Source organism: Hyposmocoma kahamanoa, unplaced genomic scaffold (assembly GCF_003589595.1).
Source record: "Hyposmocoma kahamanoa isolate Upper Pololo Valley unplaced genomic scaffold, ASM358959v1 92, whole genome shotgun sequence".
Classification (NCBI taxonomy): domain Eukaryota; kingdom Metazoa; phylum Arthropoda; class Insecta; order Lepidoptera; family Cosmopterigidae; genus Hyposmocoma; species Hyposmocoma kahamanoa.
Genome location: NW_020654748.1, coordinates 1,982,642 through 1,996,551, shown reverse-complemented (window position 1 = coordinate 1,996,551; position 13,910 = coordinate 1,982,642). Strand labels below are relative to the sequence as shown.

The window sequence follows — 13,910 nt, the reverse complement described above, 5'->3', positions numbered from 1 at the left end:
GCAATATGTCTTAGTCAGCTCTGTTACTAGATCAATGACTTGCACCTTAGTTCGACGTTCAGTTGTCATAGAAGGCTATGTATAAATAAGAGTTGCGCAAAGAGCCGTGGAGCGTGGCATGTTCGACATGTAGAAAAGTAACTTTTCTATATTGTCTATTCTTTCCAATTTCCATAACATAAGTGCTTTAGCCACTTACTTAAGATCAGAGCGACGTATGTGACGTTATCTAATGTTCGGCATCAAGCTTGTAGATCGTAATCTAATGAATTGAAAACGCTAGTTACTCGCAGTTGCGTCGCAAAATACCGACGATGTTTTTAATTTCATTACATTAGTACTCGACCTTGTTAGTAAGTATCCCCTCTTAGAAAATAATAATAAATAGAGCCACGACGAATGATATTCATCCGGTTGAGTTATGTCATACGAGAAAAAATATGCTGTAGACTTTTTGCAGCAGACTTACTGTCATTATTATTGATATACAAAGATCGTACAACACTAAGGATGCGTACAGACCTGGCGAATGCGCTGCACGCGCGCTGCACGCGTTCATCTTGCGTGCATGTTAATATATGTGGCACGAGAGCGGTGCACGTGTGCAGCTCGTGAGCTACGTACGCACCCTAAGAAAAATTCCTAGGATTGTCTAGACCCGAACCAGCGTCAGTTTAAACGGATCTTTTATCGTCAATGAAATCCAACACAAAGATCTTCAACAAGCACACAGAGAAACTCGTGACTCACAACAGAGAACTGTAGCTCAGTTGATAAGAGCAGTTGCCCCGGTGTGGCAACAACCGCTGGTTCGAGTCCAGTCAGATCGAAGGTATTTTTCCTTACCTTTGTATCAATGATAATAACAAACTTGTGGGGTATTTTCACAAAAATATTTTACATGAATATTGCAGTCGTATTGTCAAAGAATGCTATTCCATCCGCAGTAGTGCTATCTTAAAGATTGCCTACAACTTCCACGAAGAGGGTTCAACTGTTTTGATGTGATTTGCAATTGAAATTATTGGACTTGTAAAACAAGATTTTTCATTCCGGTGACACAAATTGTAAAATTATAAGTGGAATGATAAATGCATCGATGCGCCATTGGCGTATTCAATTTTATTTGTCTGTCGTAGTTTTTAATATTATCAGGGTTTTACAGAAAAATATGAAATAGTGTGTGCGTTACGGGAAAATACTTTATGAATTCTTCCTTTGACACTTATGAATCCACCACAATCGCCTATAAATTGCTTAACGCTGATTACATTTTAGAATAACACTGAATCATGTTCTGATCGTTCATCGCTTCAACTTTCATAACTGAAATTAATCATTGAATATCGAAACCTAAGGATTTCGCGATTGTTACACATAGGAAATGAAATATATTTCTTCGGATATAAATCACTTAGATTTGTTTTTTCACAACAAACCAATATTTCGGGTTCGAAGCGTTGGTTTGTTTCAAAAACAAATATACGAGATTTAGGGTTGTATTCCAGCAGGCCTATTTTGTAAGTTTGACAGCTTCAGTTGATAACTGAGTTCAGTTGGTAACCGAGTTCAGTTGATAACCGAACCCAATCCTCTACTCAATGCTCAAGTCAGGATTTGAGCAGACTTAAGTATGATTTCAAGCACTGGAAATACGACCCTAATTGCAAGGACTTGAGTGTGTTTTTCAGTGCTCACTGCAATACTCAAGTTATGACTTGAGCAATGAGTAGAGTTCTGGAATACGACCCTAAGATTCGAAAAGTTAATTTCCTTTCCTAATAATTGAATATTAATGAAATATACTTATTGATCGCGCCTATCGTTATAGGTACAATAAAAGGTATTAAATTTTGACACTTCTATTCTATATTCTTCTATGTTCTAAAATTTTATTGCACCTTTTTTACTAATATAAAAGTACTCATGACGCAGGGTGGTACGATGGATTACTTCGATAAGCCTCGTATTGACATTGTTACGTAAAATATCGAGTTCATATCTACACACATCAAAAGTGTCTAGGGATCAAGTACGTTTAAGAGTATTGCTGCAATTAGGGTTAATTATATTAACTTTTTTGTATCGCTATTGATACATTTTAGTGAGTTTTAACATTTAAATAAGGAATATTGTTTAAAATTCGATAATAAGAAGAAAATCGATTGTCAATGTGGTTTTGTATAAAAATGAGTTATAGCGTTTTGACAAAATCATTACAATATCTGCATCGGAACCGAAACAATTTACATTATTATGAAGAGACGACATCATTTAACCCGAGAAGTGATGATGCGAGCCGTCGGAATGTTGGAAGCTGGTTCCAGGCAACGTGCTGTGGCTTTCACTCTTAACACTTAACACAGAGCGTCATAAGTCGCCTCTGGACGCGCTATCGCATGACGGGCAGCGTGGCCGAGCGACATGGAGGACGATCTCGCATCACGACTCGCAGACAGGACCGGTATATCCAAAATACTGCTCGACGGAATCGTACCATGACCGCCATGATGTTGGTTACGAGGCTCCACAGCTCCTCAGGCTTGCTAATAAGCGATCAAACAATCCGAAATCGTTTACGTGAAGTGGGTCTGCGATCCCGAAGGTCGCTCAGAGTTCCACCTATTGCACCCTGCAATCGCAGGACCCGTTTACGATGGGCTCGCGAACACAGAAACTGGGAGGAAGAAGACTGGCGCTATGTGTGCTTTTCGGATGAATCCCGCTTCGGTATGAGACCGGATACAAGACGTACTCGAGTTTGGAGAACATCTGGACGTCATGAACGTTTGAGATATTGTCAGGAAGTTCATCCATATGGTGGGGGAACAATAATGATATGGGCCGGTATTTGGATCGGCGGAAGAACCGATCTCATTTGGATCAGGGGTAACCTCAATGCTCAAGTTTACGCAGAGAGGATTGTTTCAGATGTTATCATCCATTTGCGAGGCCAGTTGGGTGATTCATTTCAACTAATGCATGACAACGCACGTCCACACACGGCTAGAGTCGTAACACGCATTCTTGCCGGAGCTCGTATCAACGTTCTGCCGTGGCCTGCTCAATCGCCAGACCTCAATCCAATTGAGCACGCATGGAATACGCTTCAAAGAAGAGCTGTGCCGAGTATGCATACCGTACATACTCTACAAGAATATTTTGACTTGTTACAAAACATATGGGCGGCCATTCCTCAAAGTGATTTTGATGAACTCATCTTAAGCATGCCAAATCGATGTAATTGTGTGATTCGTGTTAAGGGTGGAAATACAGATTATTAATTTTCTTATCTTTACAATAAAAATAAGCAAAATCATCATTTTCGCCATTTTTTTGTCATTTAATTGACGCCGTTAATTTGAGTTTTTTCCCACAATTTGCAAAAACATCAATTTTAGTTTATTTTAATTAAATATAGGGGTAAGCGGTTAAATAAAACATAAGCATTAAAGTAAGAAGTCGTCCTGGAAGACTGGATTTGGTAAATATTGCTTAAATAATTTTTATTTCAAAAATATTCACTTGATCCCTAGACACTTTTGATGTGTGTAGTTTAGAGAATTTGTGTCGATTCATCTCAACCATAGAGAAGATTAGGTCATCTTTTTTACTTTGCCGTCCTTGGAACATTTTTTATGACGCGAAGTGACGGGACGACATAGTTTTGGGCGTGGTGGTAAGCGACACATCCATCCACAATAATTCACATATTTAAGTCGAATTTTTGCTCGAAAACTATGTTAGGTACTACTTGAGTGATTGAAAGTGACATTGTTAGTGGAATGTGCAGTCTTGCGTATGACATTAATAAAAAATGAAGCAAACGAGGGTAGTTGCTCGCCGACGCTGCCAGCGCCGGCAGCCGTAATGAGTGATCGGGCTGCCAGGTCTTTGACGCGCAGTTTCCTTCGAGTCGCCGCTGCGGAATCTCGTGATTAAGGATCACGAATTGGTTCGAAACTTGTCGATCAGAAATTTGGCTTAGATGCGTGAGTTATCCGTTATTCAACTTAATAAGCAGTAGAGCTCCTTGTCAAAGAGTTCGTCCGGGGATGTACTGCCACCAAGTACCACCTTACCTATTTCAGCCGCCAAGCTGTAATGTGAGCATTTTTTTTATAATATCATGTGAAGGGACGAACAAGTTGGGCGCCTGATGGTACACACGCCTTTCCATAGTAGTTGCAGTGGCACTCAGAACTTTTAAATCGGAAAGATCTGAGGTGCACTGCCACTGCGCCCGTCAACTCTCAAAACCGGAACATGGTAATGCTGACATCACTACTTGGCGGCAGAAGTAGATAAGGTACTTCCCTGGACGAACTCTTTTACCAGAAAACATTACTGCGTTCCGGTTTTGTAGGGTAAGGCGCTGCGCAAACGTGGGTCTTGTGTTGGATACAAGCATCCGGCAACTTTGATATGAAATTGCCATAGTCGCCGGTTGCCGCAACTTGTTGCTGTTGCTTGTATTCAACACAAGACATATGTTTGCGCGGCGCCTAAGGGTGCTAGTGAGATTACAGGTGTATGGGATTTGTCAACTTATGTCTCCGGGTGACAGGCGCAGTGGCAGTGTCCCTCAAACCTTTGCGATTTAAAGCTCTGAGTGGCAGCTGCAACTGTTATAACAAGTACGAGTCGCTCACCACCAGGCGTACGACATGTTCATTCCATCACTTGTATTATAAAAAAAATCTTACTCCCTACCTTTCAATCCCAAACATAACACTGCTTGCAAAGAGATGTACTACCCAGCAAGATCTCTGGTATTTGAGATTGCTGTTGAATTGAAATTTTCCACAGAATAGACATTGGTGTTTTGTTGGATGTATCACATCAATATTAATTACATTTGCGGGAAAATGTAGGCTGATAATAAACTTACGGATCCGGAGTTAATGGAATATTGATTCGTCTATGACGTCATTGAAAAACAATTTATCTGCCGACACGCTGAGCGCGACATTTAGTCGTGCGACATTCTTTCCAATCACAACAGCCTTAAATAGAGTATAATTGGCAGTAACCGTGTCAGACAACCACATCAACTACCTGATATCAAACTACGGAGTTCGTCTAGAGCAATGAACTCAATAAACTCGTAAGGCGCTACACAGAACACACACACTGGAACAAAGTCAGAAAATTCATTACCCAAATAGCGTACGGGGCCATCGACATTGGCGAATCGATCATTTCTTGACATATACGTCTTCTATCGTATTATTAAATTTTTGACCCCACATCGGTCCACTTGTTTTTAAATAGTGTGATCCTCTGGTCCCGATGGTGGGCCTACACACACCCCTAAAGCCCTTCCACTTCAAGATACTATCTTCCCCGTCATGGCATAATCATAATATATTATTAATATAATTTTGCTCATCGAGATCTTATTATATCTTATGCTTAGTATTTCCTCTAATGACAAATTCCAAACAGACATAAGACTGCAGGACTAATTAATATGTTTTAGTTTATTCTAGTTTCTATTATTAATTAATAATAAATTGAACTTAATAAAAATTAATTCAATAAAATAATTTGTAAAACTTAATGTAGCGTAAATTGGAATGTTTTCTTTGTAAAATTAAAAATAAGGTATTTAATTAATAATTATTGTAACTATAGTTAAAAAATAGTGTGGTTTGCATCAATATTAGACATAACTGTACCTGTAAAGGTCCCGGAACGTCGGTTTGTTTGCAAAAACAAATATACGCGATTTAAATCCGGAAAAATAGTTTCATTTCCTATGATATTGCTCATCAACTGTAGTGCCGACTAGTGTCCCTCTAGTTGATTCCTGTAGGGCTAGCTCGATAGGGCGCGTCTAGCGTGAGATACTGTTATTCCCACATAGAGATCTCGCACTTTTCTGCTCTTGCGCAAGTCGCTTCTTATCGTGCTATATTTCACCAAAACTTAGCAACGAAATGTTACTTGAGGTGAAAGGAGATCCAAAAACATAAATTTTTTCGACATTAAAAAATACGAATTCAACTAGTTTTTTTTATTTGGCAATGAAAACAGAAGATACTGGTAGTGAACTGGGAAGCCCGAAACACGTTTGACTAAACTTCACCCGATAAAAAAAAATCACAAAGTTCCGAAAAATTGACATTTTTTACAACGAACAACCAGCGTTTGTTATTGACGATATTTTAAAGAATTTTTTCTCCCATGTTTCGTAATAAAAACGTCAAGGGGCTAAGACCTTATTTTACGATAACAGACTATATTTTATTTATAAAAAACTATTGTTTAAATATCATGCAGTATTTCGCCGTGTCTACTTCGCACGTTTCAAAGCCGACACGCTACCACGATACCATTTCGCCTTAATTGTCTCTAATAAAAAATCAACTATAGTTTTCTTCTCTTATATTACTTATATTACTTTTTATATTTTTTTTTCGAATTAATCAAAATATTTATGTTCTTTGATAATTATCGGGATAATTGTCCGATAAATATCTGATAACTATCCATGCTGGTTAATAGTTTCGTCTCATATTACTGACAAACAGGGCATAAAACTAAACAAACACGAAGAAAAATCTCTGGGAAAACGTTTGGTTTGTGACTTCTTTTTGAAACTTTTGGATTCTATAATGCGGTAAAATCGTTTTACTTACACCGTGTTTATTGTTTGTATGTTAAATATTAACGACCCATTCACAATTAACAGACTAATACTAAATCGACTTAATTTGCGACAACTGTTCAAAGAATCTCATTACGCTGACGTAGACAAGCCTTTAGACCACTTTATTGACAATGCATGTTTTTCCCTGGCTATTAAACTACCTTTGATCTTTTTGCGTCTTTTTCTAGTCTTCAATTTGGTCCTTTGATTATTAATTTGAATTTTAGGTAATTATTCTCAAGGTTTAACTTCAAGTGGCGGACACGAGGAACCTGCGTGTCCGTGAAGATATGCATAGCCATGAACACAATAATATCGATGTAGATTACGTCACAAGAACTAGCACTTAAACTCGAAGTACCTTATTACATAGTACCATTCTCTTTTCTCTTGTTATACATATCGCACTGCTATTATAATAGTGTTGTAACTCAAAATATATAAAATTTAATATTATATCATTACTGAACGTAAAATTTTACTATCTACACCATTGACTTACAATTATATGGACGTCGGGTCCGCGCTAAAAAGTGTCCGAACTTATAGGGCGTTAAAATCGTATACAGAGCGTCATTCACGCTTTAGTCTTCGTTTGTTCGACTGACAGCGAAGCAAGCAAAATTAGACAGTACTGCGATGACATTACAATTTAAATTCAACGTTTTAGCTTTTTCATATTCCTTTACATGTCACTACGTTTTAATAGGTTGACCTGGGACATTTTTTTCGTGGTTTTTGTATTAGACCCGTCGTCCATTTATTTGTAAGTCAATGATCTACACGTTCATATTTTAGTTATTTTCCGATATATTTATTTTTTGTGAAAATACTACGCTAGTTTGTTGTTATTACTGATACTAATATTGAACCAACACAAAGAAAGACTTCTTCGGTCCGGCCTGGTATCTTCCGATATATTCAATTTTTTTTTTACACCGGAAGAGAAGCGGGAAAATGATTTGCTAGATCAAATGGTATTTCTTATTAAATAAAGGACTTACAAAAATACATGATACACCTAAGGATGTTGTTTAAAGAATGTGGTAATTTGTTAAGCTATAGGATGTACAGTACCCGATCATATAAAATCCTGAAAACAGTCTGAACCTAAAATTGTAAAACGAAATGTAGGAAACTGCTGAGTTTTGGTTTTCAACTAAATTCCTATAGTTTTTAAATTCACATTTATCCCAAAATATGAAAATTGCCCAGCGGTTTAACAACATGCCGCGCCGCCCGTTGCCCCGTCAGTCGCCATCGGGCGCTTGTCGGCGTCGGATCTGTGTCAAATTTTCTCTGTTTTTATTCTATTCAAATTGTTCTTATTACTTGACTTTTACCAGATCGTCGATCCACCTTGTGGGGGGCCTACCCACTGAGCGTCGTCCGGTGCGCGGTCGCTATTGAAGAACCTTTCCGCCCCAACGGCCATCGGTTCTCCTAGTTATGTGCCCCGCCCACTGCCATTTCAGCTGAGCAATTCTTCGAGCTATGTCGGTTACCGTAGTTCTCCTACGGATTTCCTCATTTCTGATTCTATCACTTAGGGAAATACCGAGATCGCTCTCTCCATTGCCCACTGAGTGACCTTGCGCCTTCTTATGAGGCCCATATATGAAGCGCGTTGAAATACCTCGCCTTAAATATTATTATATAATAATAATAATAATAAAACTTGTCGGACACCAAAACTGATACTTCTGTTATAAATATTAATACAAAGATCGATCACTCAGAAAAAATTGCTTCGATCTGGTCGGATTAGAACCGACGTCTTCTAGCTTACCGTGCCAGACGCTATAACGCACACATAACGCACACACTCAACATGGGCCCGCACTAGGGAAACCCTGTGTCGCTGGTGCCATGGACACACACGCAGTCCGGCGTGGTAACCGTTTGGCCACTGAGGCTGCTATACCAACTAAGCCACGGAACGAACCAGCGAACTTCACGAATTTTTCTATATGCTTGCGTCGTAGCGCCATCTATGAGAAATCTATGAAAGTTTTATCACCCAGTTAGGTATCTTTACAGTTACCGGCCCTGCTGAGAGATTTCGCTATTCACTGTATTTTAAATTTTTATTGAATTGATATTCAATTATTTTTTGTGAAATTATTCCACTAGTTTGTTATAAATATTAATACTTCTGTCTACTATTCTATTCAGTATCAATGAGAGTTACCTTTATCTAGGTACTCATTGGGACACATGGTACGGTATGTGTCAAAATAACCATGCAAGTATCTTATATCTTGCTATTATTGGCATGCTCAGTATGTCTACACATACCTTTACCTTACATCTTCTTATCTTCTTATCACATGCATGTGTGTATATAACGTGCTTGCCAATAAAAGCAAGAACATTTTACTATTATGTGCATGCCATTCTATACACATAAGTGCTAATATCTAACATCTTCCTATTATTGGCATGCCCATTACATAGACGCACATGCTAACACCTTACATCTTCCTATTACTGGTATGCGTTTTACTTGTACACGTGCTAGTAACTTACACCTTCCTATTATTAGCATGCCCGTTATGTAGACACTCATGCTAATACCTAACATCTTCCTATAACTGGCACCTTACATCTGTCTGCTACTGGCATACTGTCTCTGTACACCAGCTTGTGCATTAACAAAATAACTACGGTCCTTGCGAATAGAGATCACGTTTAGTTCAAGTTCAGAGTTAATAATATACAGTTTATCTGAACTGAAAATAACCAGTTGTCGTTTTCCTCGTAAATGGTATGTTATGTGTTAGTTTTTATAGTTCCGCTTTTAAAGACGTTATTTAAAGACAGACTGGAAGTTAAACGCAAAAGCACAGTGTTTACTATTAATTTTAATAGATTTATTTACTTTCTTCCTGTTCACTTTTAAGTTCATTATATTATCCCAAGAGTGCTTGGACAAAATCCTACCTATCTACGTACCTGTCCTTTATTTTTTTTCTATTTTATTCGTCTAAAGGGTTTTTGAACGAGAACTTTGTTTTGTAAATCAAAATAAAACAATAAATTTAGATGACAATGATTCAAATTTGTATTGTATTAATAAAAGTAAAGTTTGGCAATTATGAATGAAAAATGACATCTGATAAAGGTCCACCACGACCACAGTTACAGATGTCGATTCTTTCATTAAAGTTTTTAGTCACTTTTTGACAAAATGGTGGGTCTATTTCGTTAATCACTTCACGAATTTTGAGTTTTAACGCTGCAATCGATTCAATTGACACGTGCACCCTACGCAAAACCGACATTTTTAAAATTACATCACAATAAAGATTACAGAGTCACAATTTAAAAGAACCCTGCAACACTTCGTAAGAAATATTTTGTCAATGAATTACATAAAAGATTGAATCTGAGTATTTTTGATTAATTATAAAGTGTAATAATCAATCACAAGTGATATTGACATGTAAACATAGCAATTCTGCTTGTAATTCACTGTAATCTGACTGTCGTTGACATTGTCGTATTAAAAGATAATTTGTTAAGATTAACAAAGCATCAAAATTGTATACCAAATGTTTGTATTATATTGTATAAACTGTCTCTGTAAAATTAAGTCGTAATTTAAAAACTTATTTACTAACGTTTTTTTAATGTGGTTTTATTTCTTATAAGAAATTGTAATTTACTATGATATGCCTTATGCCTTGCTATAGTCGGCACCTCCAACTACGCCAACTTAATTTCTTGGTCATTTTCTGTTTTTATTTATTTAATTTAATTTATTTATTTAAACACTTTATTGTACCACAAAGTAACTTACAAATTTTCAGAAACAATTTAAATATTTGTGTACAAAGGCGAGCTTATCCCATAAAGAGATTTCTTCCAACTAAACTTTATTTTATTTTGCTTCTTTTTTTTTTCAAAATTTCGGGGAGCATAATATTAGTACGTACATAAAATATGACTGTATACATTAAAAACAGACAATTTGTGTACCGATTTTGATGATTATTTTTTTGTTGGTAAGAGGATACCTCGGTCCCGTTTCAATTTGAAGAAAATACTCCACCTCTAAGGGTAGCAAATTAGGGGATAAATCAGGTTTATGGGATTTCAACCACATTCCGTTAACCGTTTTCAAATATAAATAGATGTAATTAATTCCACAAACTTTTAGAACACGTTTATTTGCCAGAATACACTATTTATACAGATCTTGAGTAAATTATGTACTTTGTATTCAACCTGCACGCAGATGTGCTAATGTTAATGGTATTTCACATTTGTCTCTTCAATTACTAAGCAATTTGCACTTCGAATTGACGTCGATTGGTATTTGTCTCTACTAAATATTCTTTATTACTTTAAAAGCAATGTTTCAAAAGCCATTTTGTCTATTGTGATTTAAAAGTAAGTCCTTGTTGTGATTTAATTACATTAGTCAAATTATTAAAAACTAATACTGAGGTCCCTCTTTTCAACTAATAATCTCAGTACAGAGTACTATAAAAACCGACCTCAAAAGTACGTGGAATTACATCGTGGAAAGTACCCAAACCCGGATTCATCCCCTAGTTCGCCACTATACGGAACTTGACACAGGTGATAATAAAAATCGGTTCTCACTACTCAAAGTATATCGAGAGAGAAATACGCCTTGAATTAGAGAATAGCAAAGTCAACCATTAAAATAATTGCTCCTTATAATAAGATTTAGGCGCTATTTATAAAAATGAATCTTCATGCGTGAACAGCCACTTTTAGAGGTGGATGATTTTAACATACATACAAAAGAAAATACATGCATTCGAATTGAGAACCTCCTCCTTTTTTGAAGTCGGTTAAAAATAAACATCAAAATTGTTTCTCTATAAGTAACTGGCAATTCGGTAATATGATCATCTCTATTGAAGAACCGATAACCAATGGGGGGAAACAAGTTCTTGAGTAGAGATCACGGTACGGCAAACGTAGTGTAGGACTCCATCTGGCCAGATGGAGTAACGATCTGCGAAAGGGCTGGCAGCAAATGGTTGGGCTAGGTTGAGGACCGAGTGAAGTGGCGTACATTGGGAGAGGCCTATGTCCAGTAGTGTGTCACGCGGGCCTCGCGTAATTAAATAGAATTAGATACAGGTTAACGGGTTATAAAAGGTACTTACCCCAAAAGGGCCTATATTTCTAGAAATATTATGCTGATAAACAGTTAGGTTACTTGATTTTTAATGGTATAGCTGGTCAGAAATTTACGTGAAGTCGAGCACTGTGCTCGCTTCGGAAATTTAGTAGAGAGTGGCGACGGAAAGAAGAAAAGTAAGAGTGACAAAGAAAGGGAATTTAAGAACGATTCTAAATTGCAAAGTAGGTGTTCTCTGGCTCCTACCAGAGAAAAGGGCGATGAAAAGGTGGGATGACGATGTAAGTGGTCGCATCGTCACAAGTGTACTGCAATAGTCTTTACTGCGGTAGTGTATTTAGAAGGGGAAAAAATTTAATTATTAAGAAAAATATCGAATCAGAAATGAGGATATCAACAACAGAATCAGCCCAAAGAATTGTAAAATTTAAGTGGATGTGGCATTTTATTTTTAATCATTCCGGGTTTTCAGGAGGAGGTATTTCCACTATAAAATGTATTCATTGAAGTTTAGATATTTTCCGATTTCTGGTTGAATCATGATAAAAAAAACATATAAGTACAGGGTGTCCGGTAAAGAATGGATAAGCCTGAAATGCCTTATAGTAGAGCTTATGAACGTTCAAAAAAAATATGTCCCATGTAGTACCTAACATATGTATATATTTTTTTCTTATTTTACGTTTTTGTACACCACGACTACAAGTTAATCAATTCATTCGGTTTTTTGTTGTCATAATATTCTACATTAATAAATAAAGCGTGCTATTTACCTCCTTTGTCCGTTGTTATTCGCACATAATCACCATGTTGTTTGGGCACATCATTTTTAAATTTTTTTTGCGGGTCTGCGACTCTGTAATATGGGACACAACACTTCGAAGACAAAAAAATAATATCATCGCTATTCATAACAATCTGCTTTTTGTCGTAGAATATGCTCAAGTGTTGTCATTTTATAAAGCATTTTTAAGGCATTTCGCCATAAATAAGTCGAAATGGTATAGTGTAGGGCTTACAGAGCCGGTCCGGTTCATAAAACTTTGATTCCCGGTGCTGGACTCAGCTTAGTACCGGTACTCCCGGTATTCCCGGTACTTCTTCGTTATCCGTATCCATTCAATAATTTACGTAATACCATAAATAGTAAAGAAAAACTGCATTCTGTAATCTAACTAACTAAACTAAGAGCTTTTGTTCAAAATATGTACTTGGGAAATACTATTAAATGTAACATAACATAATATCGTAAAATTACATTGCAAACTTGATAAGTGTAAGTAGCATTATAATGGCAGTAACGTGCGCCCGTGGGAAGTTGCCAACGGGCGATGTTACTCATAGTTCGGAAGGTGGTAGTTCCTTACTATAATCGGGAGCACCGGGAATCTATAGTCGCGGTACCGAGTCTGATTGCACCTCACCAGCAATGGGATTTATCGGTATTTCCGTAACCGGGAATTCCCAGAAGCAAACCCTGGTATCGTGATTGCGTCGACTTTCGAATTCGACGTTTCGAATTCGAATTGTTTAAACATTTGCCTTTTAGAAATAAAATATACTCTCCTTCTGTAAAATAAGCTCACAGTACCCTGTGGTATTTATTACGTAACACGGGAGATAAAGTTTCATTGAAATACCTCTAATTACAATCGAATAAAATTGATTTTTAACTGACTCGGTTGGAATGTATTTTTTTTTATATATTACGCGATTATTCCGGCCCACATTTCACATTTGTGAACTGATTTTGATGATTATTTTTCGTTGGACAGACGGTACCTCAGTATTGGTTCCATTTAAATTTGAAGGACTTATTTCAACTCTAAGAGTGGCAAACTAGGGTATGAATCCGGTTTAGCGCACTTTCCGGTACCCGATTGTCAAGTTTGGAGTAGGTTCTTTTTTAATAAAAATTACTTTATCATAAATATATTCTGACGATCGTGTAAGAATGTTAATTTCTTTAAACTTCAATTAAAGACACTGCAGCTCAGATTGTAAATTGCCCTAACCGCATGTTTTTGCAGGACTACGATATTTTAATAATATCGGCAGCATGGCCCCAAAGCAAAGTACCTTTTATGTATATAATAACAAGGTCGCTTTTATTGGTTAGAGCTAAGCATTTGA

At 36.9% G+C, this 13,910-nt stretch overlaps 1 protein-coding gene across 1 annotated transcript in view; it reads left to right on the top strand.

Annotated features, from left to right (window-relative positions):
- LOC113236477 (elongation of very long chain fatty acids protein 6) overlaps nucleotides 1-13,910 on the top strand; it is an 82,020-nt gene that overhangs the window by 1,335 nt on the left and 66,775 nt on the right. The window lies entirely within an intron of this gene.